General features: G+C 50.2%; 1 protein-coding gene across 1 annotated transcript in view; it reads left to right on the top strand.

Moving 5' to 3' along the window:
* KLHL29 (kelch like family member 29) overlaps positions 1-19,872 on the top strand; it is a 321,749-nt gene that overhangs the window by 80,263 nt on the left and 221,614 nt on the right. Inside the window, exon 2 of the mRNA XM_025354805.1 lies at positions 6,605-6,712. The gene's annotated coding sequence lies outside the window, so the exon portion shown is untranslated. The remainder of the gene's footprint in view (positions 1-6,604; positions 6,713-19,872) is intronic.

A 19,872-nucleotide genomic window follows, 5' to 3' on the forward strand; every position in this document is an offset into this window, starting at 1 on the left:
ACTTGGGATGGGCCTGACCAGGCCCCCGGGGCCCTCCTGGAAAACCGACCGGGAGCCGAGTTGTCTGGCTGTGTGTTGCTTTCTTCTCATTGCTCTCGCCTACTTCTTTGCCTGTTGTTTTGTTTTACTCCGCCAGACTCCAGTCAAGTCTTATTTAAATGTTATAGCCTGGTCCCAGGAGTGTCAGGGAGAGTCGAGGAAAGCCGTGTCCACAGTGGAGTCAGACTTTTAAAGGGGCAGTGCCCCTGAGGGCACCAAGGCGGGAGTGGAGCCTCCATAGATGAGAGTGGGCACTGTGAGTCTCTGACGCCCCACCCACGTGGTGACCTGGAGGGTGTTGGAAAAAAGGCTACTGTGCGTTGCTCAACACCTGCACCCGCCACAGTCCAACTTGGGCTGGCAGCTGGCCTGCCCGTCAGGGAATCAGGGATGTGGGCACCTGCCCTGCCTCGCGGGGTTCGTGTGACATCTAATGAGGGAGAGAAGATGCAGGAGCACTCCACGCAGCCCGCAGCACCAGGCAGAGGCGAAGCGTCCTTATGAAAAGCTGAGATTTATGGGTCTGAAGGAGAAGCAACATCTGGGAAGGAATTATTGCAATTTACAGGGAGGATGGAGGCCTGTTTATAAGAGCAAAATCTGGAAGCAATGTCTGATTTTTTTAAAAACTGGTTTATATTCCAATCATGAACCTGTGGTGTGAACATCTTCCAGATGTTCAAAGAAAAATTGTGGAAAATGAGTTGAACTGTGGAGGCAATTTCCTTTTTTGAACAGAGCCTTACTCTTTACTGAGCATCTACTACATGCCAGGTGGGTCCTCCCTGCGGACATCTTCAGTGCTGCTGTGGGTGAGTCAGGCTTCAGTAGGTCCAGGCTTCTTTCTCTTCATCTTGGGGAAATGCAAGGGTCATCCCAGTCCTGCTTCCAGTGATGGGTGAATCTGTATTAGCTGGTAGAGTGAGGGTGGGGGGATATTTGCCAGCACTGAGTGGCAGGACTGAGTTGGGTGAGTTCCAGTTCATTTCATTTTGGGGGGATCTGCTGTGTATCAAAATTTAAAAAAAAAAAAAAAAAGAGGTTTTAAGAGGATTTTGGTTTGCGACGTTTTTTTTCCTGAAACCTTTCATGCTGGCTGTCTGATAGAGTCATGTCATGGCATAACTTAGGATCCAGTCCAACTATGAACACCTCATTTTCTCTATCTTCCCATTCTCCTTGCCCCAAACCATCCAAGGGAACTAGGAGATGGGCCCCTTTGGTGCTGTGCTGGCCCAACAGGGAGCCTCCTTGGGTGGCACATGTGTCCCAATTGTGATAGTCTCCAGCGTTTTGCCTGGAAAGTTTCTGTACTCCAGAGAGTGCAGGAAGAAGCCTCCAGGGAGGAGTTTTCAGGAGGAGAAGGGTGACAGCAGGTGGAGGCCCAGGAACAAAAGCCTGGATGGGAGGCACAAAATCTAGGCTTCCTGTTCAGGCTCCCTCTTTGACTTGCTGTGTGACTTTGGACAACCTTTATTTTTGCCATGAGCCTCTGTTCCCTCATCTGTGAAATGAGGATTACAAAAGTAATCAACTCATAAATTTGTTGGAACAGGTAAATGAGAAAATAAGAATGGGCTAGGCTTTGTAAACTTCGAGCCTTAGGAAAACATGGTTACCTCTCAATCGGTCAGCCTGACTTCTGCAGACACTGTCTTTCTTTGAATACATACCTACAAAAAGCAGGCCGGGAGATGCATCCCTACCAGCTGAAAATAAGTAATGGATCTCATCAGTGGCCAATTGTGGCTCCTTAATGGAATAGGCGATCTCCGCGTTGTGCTGGGTGGACTCTCATGACTTACTCCATCTTTGCGCCTTCACTCTCCCCTTTAAAATGCAGTGCCTTCCGGACCCCGGCTCGTGAACTGTCATGAACCTGATGGATAAACCTTCTGAGAGTGTTTATTTTTGTGTTGGCAAGAAGCCTGCAGGCTTTGGTGAACCCACAGTTGATATTATTAATGGATGGATGGCCTGTTTTCCTCTCGTCTTAAAAGTAAAAGAATATGAATGAGCGTTCCCCTTGCAGGACACGTTGGGAGCAGGCATTCCTGCCCAGGGTCAGAGGTGCCGCGGAGTCCCGTACCTGGGCTGACAGGAGGGTGGGCTCGGGAGCCGGTTTCCTCCCTACAGTTTACAGCCTCCGGTTGCTTTGCTTTGCTTTTCCAAGGAAGAAAGACTCTTTGTTGCCCCGTTTGCTGAGGGGTGCTGAACCTCTGGGTTCTGGACCCATAATTGGAGAGTGTGGTTAAGACCCCGGCAGGGCTGCTTTCTGATCCTGTGTCAAACTGGAGGCTCCTAATTGGTTTCTCCTCCCTTAAGGCAGTTTCTCTCCCCAAAAACATGGTGTATTTTATAAAGAAGTAAAAAATCCTGGGGCCCTCGTTCATAATTCTCTTGACCATCAGTTTGGTTCATGTTGGGAACTTTCTTTATTTATAGACTTAGAGGTAAAATGGATCTCAAAATTTTTCTCTAGTTTCATTTTGAAGCTCTCCCAGCATTTAACCCAAATAGCCCATTCAAGGGTCTTGCTTTCATATTGGTCTTAATGCCTTGTCAAAGTCAATTAGCATTTCCCAAGTACCTTGGGAAGCTGAACGTCCTAAGACCCCTTTCACAAGCGGTGACTGACTACCTGCTGTATTTTTAAAAATAAATTAGAGTCCTCTGTCCTTTAGCTTTTACGATTTGTTTTCCTTAAGACTATAAGCTGCCCTTTGATGAAATTAGTGGAAGGGAAAAGGTCAATTTGGCCAAAAGTGTCACAAATTAAGCCCTGAAGCAGTCTCTTTATCGACCTGGAGATAGAAAACCCTACCTACCTCCCTGTGATTTCCTGGGTTCGTTCCTGGGATTCATTTTCCCAGGCCATGATCTTTGGAAACATAAGATTTTACAGTGTTAACTTGGGAACAAAATTATTACTAAAAATTGGTTTCTAGCAATTTCTTTTGAAATCACTTTTAAATACCATGTATCTCATTAGAGTGGGACGTGCTTCGGTGCCCGGATATAGCTTATAGGCCTCCCAGGAAGGACAATAATGAGTCAAGGATCGATTATACACCACCACGCGACGGGTGCTGTGGACCAGATTCCAAAAGATACTGTCTGTTAAGCCCAGGGTCTAACTGCAAGGTGTGGAGGTTTGGTGGGTGGGAAAAGAACAAGAAAAGAAAGATGTGAAAAAATAAACAAAATCACTGAGGCATAAACTGATGCCAAATGTGAACCGAGAACAGTTAGAAACCCTTTCACGGGAAGAGTTTCTGGTTGGGGTGGGCAAAGATGTCAGGAAGCAGGTGCTGCTTGCCCTGGACTTGAGCATGTGATGGCACTACTGAGATGGTGATGCTGAGGAGGAGGAAGAGGAGGAGGATGTCACGGGTTCTCTAGTTTTAGCACTTTGGGAGGCCGAGGCGGGCGGATCACAAAGTCAGAAGATCAAGACCATCCTGACCAACATGATGAAACTCTGTCTCTACTAAAAATACACAAATTAGCCAGGAATGGCAGCGCGTGCCTGTAGTCCCAGCTACTTGGGAGGCTGAAGCAGGAGAATTGCTTGAACCTGTGAGGTGGAGGCTGCAGTGGGCCGAGATCGCGCCACTGCACTCCAGCCTGGGCAACAGAGTGAGACTCCATCTCAAAAACAAAACAAAACAAAAAAAACATTATGTGTCTTGGGGTTGCTCTTCTCAAGTAGTGTCTTTGTGGTATTCTCTGTATTTCCTCAGTTTGAATGTTGGCCTGAAAAGAATGGGAAACAGAGGTTCCTAGGAGTTAAAGAACTTACCTGCTGTCACAAAACTAAGTGTCAGTGTTAGAATTCTAATTCAGATGTGTCTGATTCCAGGTTCTTGCTTTTAACCCTCTCTGTGAATGTCTTCATTGGGGTCTTGAAATAGACATATTCAAATGTGTAATTTGAAGAGAGTTAAGTAAAACGACTATCCACAAAGGTGAACAGGCACAGTATAGAGAAACCATCATAGCACAGTGCCCCCGGGCTGATGATGGGATGGGGGGAATTACTGCCTTTGGGCATAATGGTCAGGGGAGGGAGCTATTACAGGAATCCAGAGAGAGAGCCTTGTGGAGCTCCTTGTTCCCCAACTAGAGCCATGACCTGCAGGTGAGGGACAGCCTGCTCATGAAGACACAGAGAGGGAGGGGAGCAGGGGAACCAACAGCCAACCCCAACCCTGTCCCCAGTCTCCTGCTGGTGTCTGCATGGGCTGAACCTAACCAGAAGTCAGAGGGTCCAAAACATGAGGGATGCTCTCCATACAGGTCAGGTGAGCCTCCCAGGTCTTGCCTGGGAGAGGTGGGGAAGAACAGGGTGGGGAAGATGAAAGGCAGGCCGAGAGGGCCAACACAAGACGCCCAGTACAGTCTATAATAGCCAATGGGTCATTCACTTCCAGACCTTTTCATCAGCACATGAGGAAAAGTCCCAGAGAACTCAGCTGTGCATGTGGTTTATTTTTGTTCGGAACTGTTTCACTTGTCTCCCCTAGAGGTAGGGACCGTAGAGAAGGAAGGGCAAGGCCACCTTCGTCAGAACAGGCATAGACAGCCTGTGCTTCCTTCCCACCACTGTCCCTCTAGGCTGCGGTCTAGCCTATACCATATTCATTTGGCACAGCCTGGAAAGGAAGTGGATTAACCTGACATGAACTCTGACGGTTTTGGCTCAAGAAATTGGGAGCCCCTTCTAAAGATGGCGACTGGGATCTTTGGGCTCACAGTGGCCTACAGGGCCCTACACAATCAGGATGCTCACCGCTCTGGCCTCACCTCTTACCAGAACCTCCCTCCGCCAACCACAGTGGCTTCCTTGGTGGTCCTGGAACATACCAGCCATGTTCACACTGACTCTTCCCTCTGCCTGGAACAGGTAGGGCCAGATGCCCACACGACCTACTCCTCATCTTGAAGTGTGTGCTCAAATGTCCTCCGCTCATGAGACTGACCCTGCCCACCCTATTTAAACTGCACCACAGGCCCGCCCACAACATGCACCCTACCCTGCTCCATTTCTTCTCTAATACATTGCACTACTACCTTCCAAAATATGATACAATTTTCACTACTTTTTAAGTGTATTGTATATTCTATGTTTCCACCCTCTAGAATATGAGCTCCCTGAGGGCAGGAATATTTTTCTCTTTTGTTCGCTCATGTATTCCCAGTGCCTTGAACGTACTGCCTGACACATAGAGGGAATCAGTATTTATTGAATGAATGAATGAATGAATGAATGAATGAATGAATAAGATTCTCAAGCCCCTAAAAATGGTTTGACCCCTATCTCCTAGGCCTCTCTCTTCACCAGCACTTATCTGCCAAGGATCTTTCCCAGAACGACATCGATCACCAGTACTGCCAATACCTTGTGGTCAAAGTGATCGATTTCTCCTTGTGCTTCTCATAGGCTTGGTAGAGGAAATGCACTTGCCACTTTGGTTCTGTGTCAGAATTAAATGGCGACCTTGGCTTATTTTGCTGCCCCGCAGAGGTTATTTCTTAGTCGTAAAGAGAACATTCCATCCTTGGGAAAAATAATATTTTTGCCACCTTCAGCTTTAAAATGGCTATTTGATATGGCTCACGTGCGTCTCTGTCAGCGGCCGCTGGAAAAGCTTAGGTTGAGAGGATCTGAGAAAGACTCGTCGCGTTGTCAGAGGGAAGCTGGCCATAAGGCAAAATGAGTTTACAATAACTTATTTACCTGTCCAAATCCTTCATATCACATTAAAGCTTTCCCCTGCTACCCGGGACTCTGGAGTGCTAAGAGGAAAAAGGAAAATCAATTGATAATGATATATTCGGTTTAAAAAAATATATTGATTCCCAGGTAATGACAGTTGTGCGTTTTGCAGTGGGGGATGCCATTTCCCGTCGTGAAGATGGCTTTCTCATAGATTACATTTAAAAGAAGGAACCAGGAGTAGCTCTGCCTCCCCATAATAGATAGCCTCTTTCTCCTAGGTATTAAATCTATAATTTAAAAAAAAAAAAAATTTCTTCCCAGGGAACCTATTCTTTGCCTCCTCAAGGTCTTCTTGCCCATTGTGTGAAAAAAGTAATGATTTGTTTTTGTAATTCTAGAGTTTGTGTCCTTCTCAGTATTAGATTAAAGACTTAAATTTTTTCTTTCTCCCCATTGCTGGAGTTTCTTAGTTTGGATTAGATGGAAGACAATACCATTGTTCTCTCTCTTATTCAGTGTCAGTGGCTCAATGGTGGGGATTAGGGCTGTGTATATTCGGAGGATGGGCGAGGGATGCCTCATATCTGCCACTAGGAGTAGTCTGCTACCCACGTCGCTGGCTGGCTGTGCACAGCCCGTGTGAGATAATCCACAGTATGCAGCTCAGCATCGGGGACATCTGAGGCGGAGACTAGCATCCAGTTAGTGTGGGGACCACCTGGGATGGTGGAATTCAAAAGAGATTTTTTTGCAAAAAAAGAAAAAAGAAAGGAAAGAAAGAAAGAAAGAAAAAATTAGACCTTTCCCCTACCCCTACCCTACTCTTTTTCCCTCTCTTTCTAGACTATCTGGATTCCTGGTGATGCTCACGCTTTGCTAAGTGTTGGCGGCCATCGAGGTTTTTGCATCCTGGGGACGAATCCTGAGCTTGCCAGAGACGGGCGGCGCAAGGTAGGTCTCTGCTCGGCTCACCTGGAAATAAAGTCATCAGGCCTGAGCATGGCCAGCTCTCTCCTCTCACACTAAATGTGTGGGGGAAGGGGAGAAAGCGCAGTAGGTCCCCTCGCCGTCTTCCTCAGGGCAGTTTTTACCACAGGCGTGTGATCAACCGGTACTGGGGCTTAGCTAAGCCATGTTAGCCTCAATCCTTCTAGAATCAACCAAAGAGAATATCTATGACTCTTTTTTTTTTTGGAGACACAGTCTCACTGTGCCGCCCAGGCTGGAGCACAGTGGCGCAATCTCGGCTCACTGCAACCTCTGCCTCCGGGTTCAAGCGATTCTTTCACTTCAGCCTCCCAAGTAGCTGGGACTACAGGCACGTGCTATCATGACTGGCTATCACGTGTGCTCTCACGACATAGTTTCGCCATGTTGGCCAGGCTGGTCTTGAACTCCTGACCTCAGGTGATCCACCCACCTCGGCCTCCCAAAGTGCTGGGATTGCAGGCGTGAGCCACCGTGCCGCACCAAAGAATCTCTGTGACCTTCCTTGCTTACCTGGGCCTTGGCTTTCCCCAGGAGGTTAGATCTAAGGATGGCCAGCAGCTAGGTGACCTTTAACCTCCTCAAAAACTGTAATTAAGTTTTATAATTAAGTTTTGTTATTAAAATGTATTATTAAATATGAAAATATTATTTATTCATTGTAAAGGGATTTTAAAGCATAGTGGCTAAAAGTATATAAATGACTTATAATCCCGTTCCCCAGAGATAACCATTTTAGTGTTTCTTTCCTGGCTTTTTCTTACGCACATATGTAAACAGTGCACACAGGCACACACATGCACACAGGATCTGACTGTGGGTACTGTGTGGGGGGCACATTATTTAGATTCAACAATGTGTCAAGCCATTTTGTATGTCAGTAAATAGAAATCTATGTCACCATTTTTACAGACTGTCTACTCTGTGGATGTAATAGCATACATGATTCACTTAATGCCCTATTGATGGACATTTAACATATTTTAAGTATTTCACTATTACAAATAACAGCACAACAAACATTGTTGCATATGTATCTGCATAGTCATTTGATGACTTCCTTGGGTTAAATTTTTAGAGTCCTGGCCTAAACTTTTGATTCCAGGTTCTCCAAGCAGGATCAGGCACCCAGAAGTGTGGGGGAACCTGGCCTGCCTTGGGAGGGCACAATCTTGTGAACAGAATCTCTGGTCTGGGATCTGCTTTAGTTCCCACCGGGCAGGCCAGGAATGTGCCTGCAGAGGCAAGGAGGCCTGGAGCTAGAGTTGACAACATTCGCCACATTTCCTGCTACTGAAGGGACAGGAACTGGGCCTGGAATAAAGCAGGCTGGAGGGCAGAGGAGTGTGCTCTCGGATCCAGGACAGTAGAGGCCCAGCTGGCCCAGCCTCATATGTCCTTGTGCGACTTGAGCCTTTAGAAGTACAGGCTGCGTCTGCATAACACATGGGGCCTAGTGCTGGGTGAGCACAGGTCATAGCAGCCCCGGGACTGCTGTATTCAGCGGCCCACCCTCATGCCCTCTGACAGGTGGCCTCCTGGCCTCTGCCTGAGTCCAAACTCCAGCTTCCATCTGCAGCGGGGGCAGAGTGTCAGACCAACAAGGCTCCTGCCACATCCAGATTCTCTGCTGGTCAGAGAGCTTTCTCTTTGGACTCAGAGACTGTGAGGTTGGGGATGGCTGTCCCCAGCCAGAACCCTTGCACAGAGAGGAGAAAATATGGCTTTGGAATCTCAGGCTAGGGGTAGCCTTGGTTGTCAGCAGGAAGTGGGAGAAGGCTGTAGGCTGGGCCAGGATCAGCACTGAAATGGAAGGTTCCCCACCCTGTGACCCCACGGTGCATCCAGCCTGCAGCCTCCCAGCAGCCCAGTAGGGGCAGCCAGAGGAGAGGTGGGTTCCTGACCTAGGAAGCTGGTGGGCTGTTGGCACACGCCCATGGCACCACTGGCGGGGGATGGCTGTGCTTGCTAGCGATATCCCCAGCACTGGGGAATCCTTTGCCTCCAGGCCTCCTGTTGGGTCAGAGAAGGGGAGTTGGAAAACAAGACAGCAAAACGTTGGTTTGGCAGCCAGGGCATCCCCGCTCCTACACGGGGCAAAGAAAAGATTGAGGACATGTTCTTCACAGAAGCCAGCTCTCCTTGGATGTACCTGTGAGTTTGGCAAGAGGGAAGGGAACAGAGACACCCCAGGACAGTGGGTTTTGGTTTCTTAAATGTTGACCCTTAGTCTGGGGTCTAATCTTCCCTGCTGCTGATGCAGGGTGGCACATGGCTCTTGTTCTCTTGTTCATCCCGAACTCTGGCAATCATGTACTTTAGGATGGGGAGGGACCTTGAGGGTGGTTTCACCAGCCATAGCTGGTAAGATGCACCCTATGTGGGCCTCTATCTCTGCGCCCCCAGACCAGGGTCCCCATTGTGAACTCAAGTCTGTCTTCCCTAGCACTTGGCCAGTTCCTGGAGGATGGGAATCGTACCTGATCTGTCTCTGAGTTCCGCCCACTCCGCCACTCATACCAGCACCTGCCTAGCTCTCAGTAAACAAATCACCGTGTGCAGCCAGGACTGTGCCTGGGAGTGCCCGAGACACGACATACGGCCTGGTGCTGGCTGTGCGCTCCCCTCACATGCAGGAGTCCCATTGATTTCCAAGATGATAGGAAGGTTCTGAGGCCCCTAGATGGTTCTGTGACCCCTGGGGATCAGTGGAAGCAGCTATCAGTTTGCTGTGGAAACTGGGCCAGCTCACAGGGCCCTGTGTAACCTGCTACGAAACAGGCCAGTTGAAGAGCCAAGCGTGGAGGGCCGCGCTCTGCTTTTCTGTGGTTTGGTGGAAAGAAGACCATACTGGAACCAGCTAGCAGGAGTGAAATCTGATACCTGCACTGCAGGGAAGAGGGGTGGGGGGAGTTGAGCGGAGGACTCAGTTTGCGCAGAGCCCAAGTCTGAGCCAAGAATGGCATTAGCAGACACCTCAGGCTCTGGAGGTGGTGAAGGGCAGTGCTGATCGCCACTGGTGCTGGAGCTGCCCTGGGCGGCATCCGCTGCCTCCATCATTGAGACCCTCTCAGTACTGTCTGTCCAGGCTGTTTGTCCCCCTGCCCTCAGCAAACGAGATGACCTAGATGCCGCCTGCATCTTCGGAGGGGGTTGCAAATGTCTCTGGAGCTAATGGCAGTTAGAGAACACCGTGTGCCGTGCCCTGGGCTTCCACAGCCCCCACCTTCACTTCCCCCAGTCTATCCTGCAGGTGTCCTCTCTGATCGCACTCCCCTGCCCTCTGCCTGTCTTCCCTCCCTCACGCCGTGGACAGCCTTGCTCTCCCCTTGTCCACTCCCCTCTTGGCCTCTGTGGTGTCCACCTCAAGGAGGGACCTGCAGGCAGACATCCCAGTGTTTCTCTGGCCGACGCAGACACTCTGCCCGACGCAGACACTCTGCCCTTGTCTTCTGACTGTATCTGCTTTTCCTGGCCCGCTCTGGGGACCTCTGCAGTCCCTTCTTCAAATAGGTATCTGGGCGCTCACACCCCTGAGAAGGCCATGTGACCACACCCACTAGCTGGGGCCCAGATCCCTCAACAGAAACTTAGCCAAGCCCTCAGCCCCATGCAGGCATTTGGGATTCTGGTCCGTTCGCTGCCTGGTACCCTGCAGCTGTTCCACACCTTTCCATCGACAGGGCTGCAGACCCCCAGCGTGTGCTGTCCACCTCGGTGCCAGCGTCTTCTCCTGCTTCCTGTCCATCTTGCTCATGTGAGCTGCTGTCCTCCAGCTCCACCGCCTCCTCCCGCCAAGAAGGGGAGGTGTTGGTGCCACAAGGCTTTCCTCGGCTCCCTGCATCCCCAGCCCTCCCTTCCCTCCCTCTGCTTCAGCTGTTCCCAGGCTTGACTCCCAGATGGCACCTCTGTCCTAAGGTCCGGACCACTTCAGCAGCCTCTGCGTAGCAGATCCCTGCTGTCTGATTCACATATCAGACTCCGCCTGTCCAAGACAAAGCTGCTTCCTTGCTCTCCAAGGAAGCCTTGTACTTGGACTGTGTCAGCCCTCCTCCCTCCCTTAGCCATGCATCTCCATCTCCTTTGCCTTAGGCTGCTCACCTTCCTTCCTGGACCCTGAGCTCACTGAGGATAGGAACCATCCTCTTTTCTCTACAAGCCCAGCGCAGGGCCCTGTTCATGCATACCTCTTGGGATCAGATAATTTTATTCAGTTCAGAGATTACAGAACCATAGACAGCATGTCCTCACAGGCAGCATGGTGGCAGGGAACCTGGGATTGGAGGCAAGCTCTGGATTCTAGTCCCAAATCTACCACTCACTCTGGGAAAGCCCTATAAAACCTTCTGAGCCTCAGTATCCTCAGCTGTGAAATGGGAATAACCCCGGCCTTCCCACCTCTCAGGACCTTGAATGGTGACAAGGGAGGAACGGTGCCACCAGGGCCAGCAGTTCTCAGCCCTTGGTGCACATTGGAATTGCCCAGAGAGCTTTAAGAACTACAGATGGGCCAGGCGCGATGGCTCATGCCCGTAATCCCAGCACTTTGGGAGGCTGAGGTGGGCAGATCACTTGAGGCCAGGAGTTTGGGACCAGCCTGGCCAACATAGTGAAGCCCTGTCTCTACTAAAAATACAAAAATTAGCCGGGCATGGTGGCACATGCCTGTAGTCCCAGCTACTCAGGAGGCTGAGGTAGGAGAATCACTTGAAACCGGGAGGCAGAGGTTGCAGTGAGCCAAGATCGCACCACTGCACCACTCCAGCCTAGGTGACAGAGGGAGACTCTGTCTCAAAAAAAAAAAAAAAAAAAAAAAAAAAAAAAAAAAAAAAAAAGGTACAGATGCCTGGCTCCTTCCCCCAGATATTCTAATTGTTCTCATGAGGATATCAGTGTGTTCTAAAACTTTAACCACTACTGTCAACTCACAGGTGTTATTAGCAGGTTCCTGAATTCTGTGGCTTGAGGAACTCAGATGGGAGTTATAAAGATTTGGCAAAACAGTATTCCTGGATGATGTGTAATTTGTCTAGTCTTTCAGATCCTTTAAAATCTACCCCCGGATCAAGCTATCCAAAAGCTGGATACCTTGGCTATGTTGTGCTGTGTTCATCTTGCCCCACCCGGAATGCTTTTACATGAACTCTCCGGGCTGTTAGAATATCTGCTGCCCTCCAGGTCACAACAGTGTACCCTCATTTAGGATTCTATGGCAGTTAATGTTTATCCTGTCACTTGTGACTCCTTTGCTAGGACCCTTGGGAGAGGTGTCTCTGATTTCACCACAGACATATTCTTCTCCCGAGCCACCATCATAGGATCTCATGGACCCACAAATCATGTTGTAACAGATTTGCCTCTTCCAAGCTCTCGAAACAGTAACTCTCAACTCTGGCTGCATATGACATCACCCAGGGAGATTTTTTAAATTCTCATACCCAGGCTACATACCAGATGCGTGAGTTCACAGTCAGTCTCTGGGAGGTGGATCCAGGCATCTGGATTTTTGTAAAGCTCTCCAGGTGGTTCTGACAGGTGGCCAAGGTCAGAAGCACTGCCAAGCCTGGAGGCAGATTTGTGGCCCACCTGTAGCCTGTGTATGGCACTTTCTAAATATGGTTTCATGTAGGCAACATTCCCTTCTCCGTTTCCTGCTCCTACACTTGTGATTCTCTCTCCTACTTTTGATTTATGGTGTCTTAATGTATCCTTTTAAGTCCCCTGCCATCCTTTCTGGAACTTAGCAAAGTGAAAACAAATAGAGTAGAAAGGTTCCTGCTTTTCTCTGGCTGGGACCTGGGCACAGCTCCCACCCCAGTCAGGCCTCCCTGGAAAGAGGGTAGGAGCCTCCTGTTTCCCCAGCCACAGTAACTGGTCAGCAGCCTCGTTCTGTAACCCCACAATGGGGAATTGTAGCTAGTTCTGCCAAGAGCCCTCCAAGATCCCATAGAAGAGGCTGGTTTGGGCTGAGAACGGTGGCTCAAGCCTGTAATCCCAGCACTTTGGGAGGCTGAGGCAGGCGGATCATCTGAGGTCAGGAGTTCGAGACCAGCCTGACCAACATGGCAAAACCCTGTCTCTACTAGAAAATACAGAAATTAGCCAGGTGTAGTGGCACATGCCTGTAATCCCAGCTATTCGGGTGGCTGAGGCAGGAGAATTGCTTGAACCCGGGAGGCAGAGGTTGCAGTGAGCTGGGGCTGCCGGGAACAGTTGTGAGTTTGTGTTCTCCATGAGGGCACCTGGCCAAGGAGACATGGGTTCTGACCCCCAGCCTGTGCTCTGGGAGTATCGCTGTGCCCTTGAGAGTTCGGAGGGAGGAGTGCCTCTTTCTAGCTTGCACAAAAACATCCATCAGGGGAAAGCATCGTGTGTGCATCCTGCTCGGGGAAAGCACCGTGTACGCATACATTGAGTGACCATGCTCTGAAATTGATGGACTTCTATCCTGTAGGGATGATCTCACTTACTCATACTCAGAGGCCACTCAGAAAGATTTTTAAGCTTTTGTCTTATAATCACAAATTTCTTCTCTCTCTCTTCAACTCCACCCCTCTCTCTCTCTTACAACAGGACAAATAGTGCCAGGAGTACTGGGGACTATAGGATGAATACCCAGCACATGGTGCAACAAAAGAGTGTTGCAACACTTTTTTTGTTTAAAAAAAAAAAAAAAAAAAAGAAGAGGCTGGTTTGGTTCACAGCATCTGAGTGCTGAGACTGGACTAGGGGAGATCAGAGATGGCTAATGATGGCCACCAAAGCGCCACCCAGTTCAGGATTGTGGAAGGCCATGGCCCCCTTTTCAGTCTTCCTTGTCAGCTCCACTCAGCCCCACGCTAGACAGTGGGCGGAGATTGTCGGCAAGAGGCTGGAGATGCCCGGGATGGACTCTTTCCCCAGTCCTGGAAGCCAGGGAACTGAGGATAGCATGCATGTGGGTAGTTTCTCTTAGTGAATGGTGGGAGATGGAGGGGCGCACAGCCGTCCAGTCTAGGTGCAGAACCTCATTTGGCACCTGGGCTAGAAATAGCTTCTCCACAAACCTCAGAGTTTATTTTTATGGCAAAATTTGATGTTCTAAGCGGCCTGTCTCCTTGCTTACCTTGCACCTGCTCCTGTGGCTGGGGCTGCCGGGAACAGTTGTGAGTTTGTGTCCTCCATGAGGGCACCTGGCCAAGGAGACGTGCGTTCTGACCCCCCAGTCTGTGCTCTGGGAGTATCACCATGCCCTTGAGAGTTCGGAGGGAGGAGTGCCTCTTTCTAGCTTGCACAAAAACATCCATCAGGGGAAAACGCCGTGTGTGCATCCTGCTCAGGGAAAGCACCGTGTATGCATACATTGAGTGACCATGCTCTGAAATTGATGGACTTCTATCCTGTAGGGATGATCTCACTTACTCATACTCAGAGGCCACTCAGAAAGACTTTTAAGCTTTTGTCTTCTAATCATAAATTTCTCCCGTCTCTCTCCAACTCCACCCCCCTCTCTCTCTCTTACAACAGGACAAATAGTGCCAGGAGTACTGGGGACTATAGGATGAATACCCAGCACATGGTGCAACAAAAGAGTGTTGCAACACTCATTCATTCATTCCTTCAACACTTCCTGGTAGTCACATTGTACATTGTCCTAGGTCTGGGATCCAGAGAGGTCAGACGAAAGCCCTGCCTGCAAGGAGCTCTCAGTCCGGTGGGGCAGCAAGTACATACAAATTCTTACATGATAAATGTGATCCATTCTTATGTGGCAAATATGTGATAAATGCAACAAGAAGAATGTATACCAAGTGCTACGGAAGAGCAACTCATTTACTCAACAATACTTAGTTAGCATCTACTATAATGCTAGGCATTGTTGTAGGCACTGGGGGTATGACAGTGACTATATGAGACAAAAACCCCTGACCCAGAGCACACATTTGAGGGGAGGAGAATATTCAGCAACTAGCTTAGTTTGATCAAAACCACAGGCTTCAAAGAAGAGGTGCCTTAAAGCTGGAAATCTAAATCTATGCATTTATATATGTGTACAGGGAACACTCTAGGCAATGGGAACAGCTTGTGTAAAAGCCTGAAGATATAAAAAGACCAAAGATATCAGAGCAGAAATGCTAAGGGAAACCTAAGAATTGGGAGACACAGCCTTGAATGCCATGCTAACCCTCCCAAGGTCACTTTCTCATATAATGGGGATGTAACTGAAAGCTCACAGGGCATTGGCGAGAGCCACCCTCACAGCTGGGCTCCATGTGGACTCCCCGACCCCAAAACAGAGACTCCCTGGCAACTCCTACTCCAACTCCAATTTGTTGGAACCTCTAAGGCTAAAGATAGACGATTTATGTTACCTCCTCCTGTGACCTAGTGCTTTTAGATTGCAAAGTGTTTTCACAGCTTCCTCTCCTGGATCATGAGAGGGACTCTAGGAGGTAGACAAAAAGGGGTTCTTGTTGCCATTTATTGTACCAAGGAGCAAACCAAAGCCCAGAGAGGTCTAGTATCTTGCTCAAGGTCACACAACCCATCAAGGCAGAGCAGAAACTAAAGTCCCTGTCTCCTGGTTCCTAATATAACCTAGGGACCCTTCTTGTCCCCGTGTCAGCTGCCACTCCTTATTTTGAAGCCTAAAAAGCTCTGAGCAAGTATCAATCACGCGCCTGCCTGCCTCCCACGACCATTAGTGCAGCACATTGGACGTGTCAAGCTAGGCATTGACCATCTGCTGGGCTGCAGTGCGGTCCCAACCCCCACTCAGGAGGATAACTGAAGGAGCCACGTGTGGGCTGCCCTTCCCACCCACCATGACCCAAGAGGCCTAAAGACCACGGGTCAACTAGACCCAGGCTGTCACCTTCCTAAGCCAAGTGGAACAGGACACAGAATGACCATCACAGGCTGGAGACCCCTCTACTTGCTCCCAGACCACCTGGAGGTCATTCATGACAGCCGCCAATACCTGTTTTCACCCTTTCTTGTAAGCAGGCTGGATGCAAAGAGAATGGGGAGATTTCAGCCTCACGCACAGAGCCTGAGCTCACCTGTGGAAGACAGATGCAGCCTAGCAGTCCTCACAGGCCACCCTTGATTTGTAGTAACTCATTTAGATAAAAGCATCTGGCTCATAAGGTAGCAGCAACAGCAAAAATCATTAGAAGCACATTTCTGCTTTTACGAAGTAACCTAGTAACAGCACAGGAGGTAACAATTAAGCCGGCACTCCCTTCTCTAGGTACACAGGCACGTGCTGAAAGTGGGAAACGGAAGTCAGAACACAGAGAGGTTCTGTCCAGGCCTTTCTGGGATCAGCACTCCAGGATGTGGGATGTGCTGGTGTCGGCCCCGCCAGCCAGAGAGCCGCGCCCCTGCCATTAGCACAGAGAGGAGGTGTCCTCCCTCTCCATCTCAGAATAAACAGTGTGATTATTTATTTAGCACCAGTTCAAGGCTTTCTGAAATGCATTTGTGGTGCTCTGCCATCTTGCGCAGGTCCTCCCTTAACTACAGCTGCTGCCTCTGTGGATCACATAAAGGAAATCTGGCCTGCACCAGTCTCTGCTGGGCTCTTGCTCACATCTCTGCAGACTCCTGTACTGTCTGACCTACCTGAGTGTTCATATCCCACCTTGGGGCACTTGGTCCTACTGAGCGAGTCTCCCAGAAGCACCTCTCCCATCCCTACCTATCTCCTGGCAAAGAGCTCCAGGGCCGCCCCTGAGGGAATTCTCTCTCCTCTGATGCCGTGATGCCATTTCTCTCCCCAGCACCCTTGTAGTACTTGCTGCTTCCTGGTTCCGGTATGGTCCCGTCACTGTCCAGGATGCTCAAGGCTCATTCCCACCCCCAGTACTGAGGGGAGCCTGCAAAGCCAAACACCCCACACATGCTGGAAGGAATTGATGAATGGAAAAAGTCAGTTCCCACGGCCTCTGGCTGTGCTCCTGGGCCCCTCAGCCCCACCTCCTCAGATCACAGAACCCTCCCGGGAGACTACCGGGAGTTCCTTGGTGGCAGGGACTGTCGCAGTCAGTGTGTCTCAGTCACAAAGCCTGGCACAAAGAAGGCTCTCAAATGTTTCTGAGATGAATGAATGATCTGAAGTGGCTCCTTTAACCTATCTAAACTGTGTGTGAAAGGAGCCAGCCACACCCATCAAGTTAGCTAACAGCCACCCTTATTAGGGCAGAGGGTGACGCACTGACCCTGCCCTCCCAAGGCCACCACCTCTGGGGACATGGTGCACCCAGCCAGAGCTCTCCTTTCTACTGTTCCAAGCATAGTCCATGGCCCAAGAGGAAGCTAGGCCTCCCAGATCTTACTAGAACACAGGCTCTCAGTATGCTCAACATCGCATTCAAGCCATGTTTAGAAAGGTACGTTCCATATTCAGAGGGTCCTCACGACCTTTGTTCATTCATTCAGGCAACAGCAAGCAGCAGAAAGTAATGGTCACAAGCACAGCTGCTGGACTGCCTTGGTCCTAATCCCAGCCCTGCCCCTTTCCAGCTGTGCAACCTCTGGGCGCAGTCCTTAACCTCCCTGTGTCTCCGTTTCTTCATGTGCAAAGTAGAGATTTTCATAAAATTATCTGGTGTTTGTAAGGACTAAATGAGTTAACATAATAAAGTGCCTAGAATAGTGCGTAAGACATGGTGCTGTACAAGGCTTTGCTCTTACTATTCTAAATGACTAGGACCCTAACTGAGTCATGGACTTAATTCATACCTTCTTTGAGACCAAATGCATCTTCAAGGAAGGTGTTGGCATGCCCACCTCCCACCCTCACCTGTCAGTCATCCTGCGGCCTTCGCTTGCTGAATGCAGCCAGTCGCAGGGAATATCTGTCTGCTCCCAGGGAGGTGGTGCTCCTCGGCCCACAAGATCCCAGACAGCCACTGGGCTGCATCCTATTCCAGTTCTCCATAGGCCACAGCAGAGGGTCCTGGGGCCCCTCCCACTTACTTCTGGTAGGGAATCTCCAAGCACCTATCACAGCTCCATTTCATTTAGCCCCTCACCCCATGAAGAGGATCTGAACTCCTGCTCAGCTCACAGTGTCCAGCAGCCCAAACCTGGACAGTGACGAATGGGCCATCCGAGACACTGAGGCTTATCCCTCCCATGATTGCCACTGACAGGCTTTGAGACCTAGAGGCATGTCTGTGCCCCTCTTTGAATGTTACTGTCTTTATCTGCATCATGAGGGGACTGGATTCATGACTGATCTCCAAGGACCCGTCAGGCTCTGTCCCTAGGAGTGACACTCTGGATGGGGCCACGTGGGGGCTTCTGGGACTCCACCACAATTAGCACTGTGGCCTCAGAAGTTATGTCAGCCTGTCCTTGGGGCATCTGTCATTAACAATTATGAAGTCATTATCTGGTAAATAATTCATAACCCGAGAGATGGGATAAGCTGCCAATAAACAATAATCCATTTAGAATGAGGCTTGATGAGGGCGAGCACAGCTGCAGAAATGCAGCCACCTCCTGCAGGGCAGCTCCCTGCTCACCTCTGGTGTCAACAGGGCCCATCCTTAGGGCCCTGCTCAGGCCACACTTCCTCCCTGAAGCCCTCCCTCACCACTCCTGACCAAAGGTATCACGCCTCCCCGGAGCTCACGCAGGACCGTGTCTGTGAACCCAGTGAGTGCTGGCCAAGTGCCCAAGGCTGTGCTAAGCAACTGGCGTGCACTTTCTCGTGGAATCCTCCCAGCGGCATTAGGGCTGTAGCTACTGTTGTTATCTCCTGTACCGAGAAGTAAACTGAGGTTTAGAGACTAAATAACTTATCCAAGGTCGCTGAACTAGAAAGCCCAGGTCTGGAGTTCACATCTGTATGTTGTGAGAGCTCTCACTCTTAGCTAGGGCGTCCCACTCCCTCGTGCGAGCAGCTGTACCTCTTGTCATGTGTCCAGCCTTTATTTCTGTGTGACCTTTGTCTCTCCAGCAAGACTGTGAGCCCTAGATGGGTTCCAGGAGGTGCTTCCCAGAGGCCATAGAGCAGAGCATCTCCTTGCTGGCTGCCTACTTAATGTTGCAGTGAGGCTTCTGGTGGTGTTTGGAGGCCAAACCAAGGACGCTGGGGAGAGGGGCAGGAGGGGATGTCTTCTGCACGCACAGAATTAGAATTTCCATCTTCTAATGAGCCTATTGCATTTCTCCTGCCCAGGGGACACCTTGCATATATCTCTGGCTATACCCCCTAGAAGTACTTCGTTCTGGGGAAGAAGTTCTTTGCTCAGATGCCGGGAACCCTGGCTGCGTGGGTTGGTCATTAGGACTGGGTTAGCTCTGCCAAGAGCTCCTCCTCTCCTGCCATGCCGTCACCTACCAGCAAGGCCAGCAGCCCACCCTGTATCATCTGCAGGACCTGCCCCCCATGCCCCAGGCTAGAAGGGGTCCTCGGGGTGTCCCACTCCGCCTGCTAAAAGGCTCCGTTCTTTTTCTCCTGGGCAGGGGCACTGCAGACATTGTTGGCCCCCGTATTGTAACGAGCCTGTCAAGGCCCATAGTCATGAAGGTCTCTGTTTTTTCTTCTCAGGGAAACAGAACTGCCCTGAGTTGCAAGTGTCAAGGAACAGGGTGGAATTTCTAGATGTTGAGCCTCTAATTGTCACACATCTGGAATGTTGCACAAACCTCTGCAGCCGGGCCATGTGGTGGGAGAAGCCACAGTGGCTCGGTGCATGCTCATTCCTCGATAACCACAGTAACCAGCCCAAGGGGAGGCCCCTTCTCGCCTTTTAACCTCCTGTGGCCAGTGACGTGGTCAGGACTGGCAGATGTGTGGCAAGACAGTGGGTCACTTGTGCTTTCTAGAACAGCTTGAAACAGCTGGAATCTTCCCATCTCCTTTGAACAGAATTGCCTCACGGGAGGCGCTGGCCCCGTCTTATGTGTCAGGCAAGCTTCACAATGGCACACCTCCTGCCCCTGGCCTGAGCTCCTTGCTTTCAGAATTGGGGAAAAATTCCACCCCTGGGCGCCCCTGGCCTTTTGCTGACAGTCTCCACCTTCTATTCAGCGTGGGGCTGAGGAGTGGACATGGGAGGCAGAGAGGGGGGCCCAGCTACTGCCAGCCTGGACTGGATGATGCTCTGGCAGCCGTCTCTGGGCGTCCC

Source organism: Theropithecus gelada, chromosome 13 (genome assembly GCF_003255815.1).
Source record: "Theropithecus gelada isolate Dixy chromosome 13, Tgel_1.0, whole genome shotgun sequence".
Classification (NCBI taxonomy): Eukaryota; Metazoa; Chordata; class Mammalia; order Primates; family Cercopithecidae; genus Theropithecus; species Theropithecus gelada.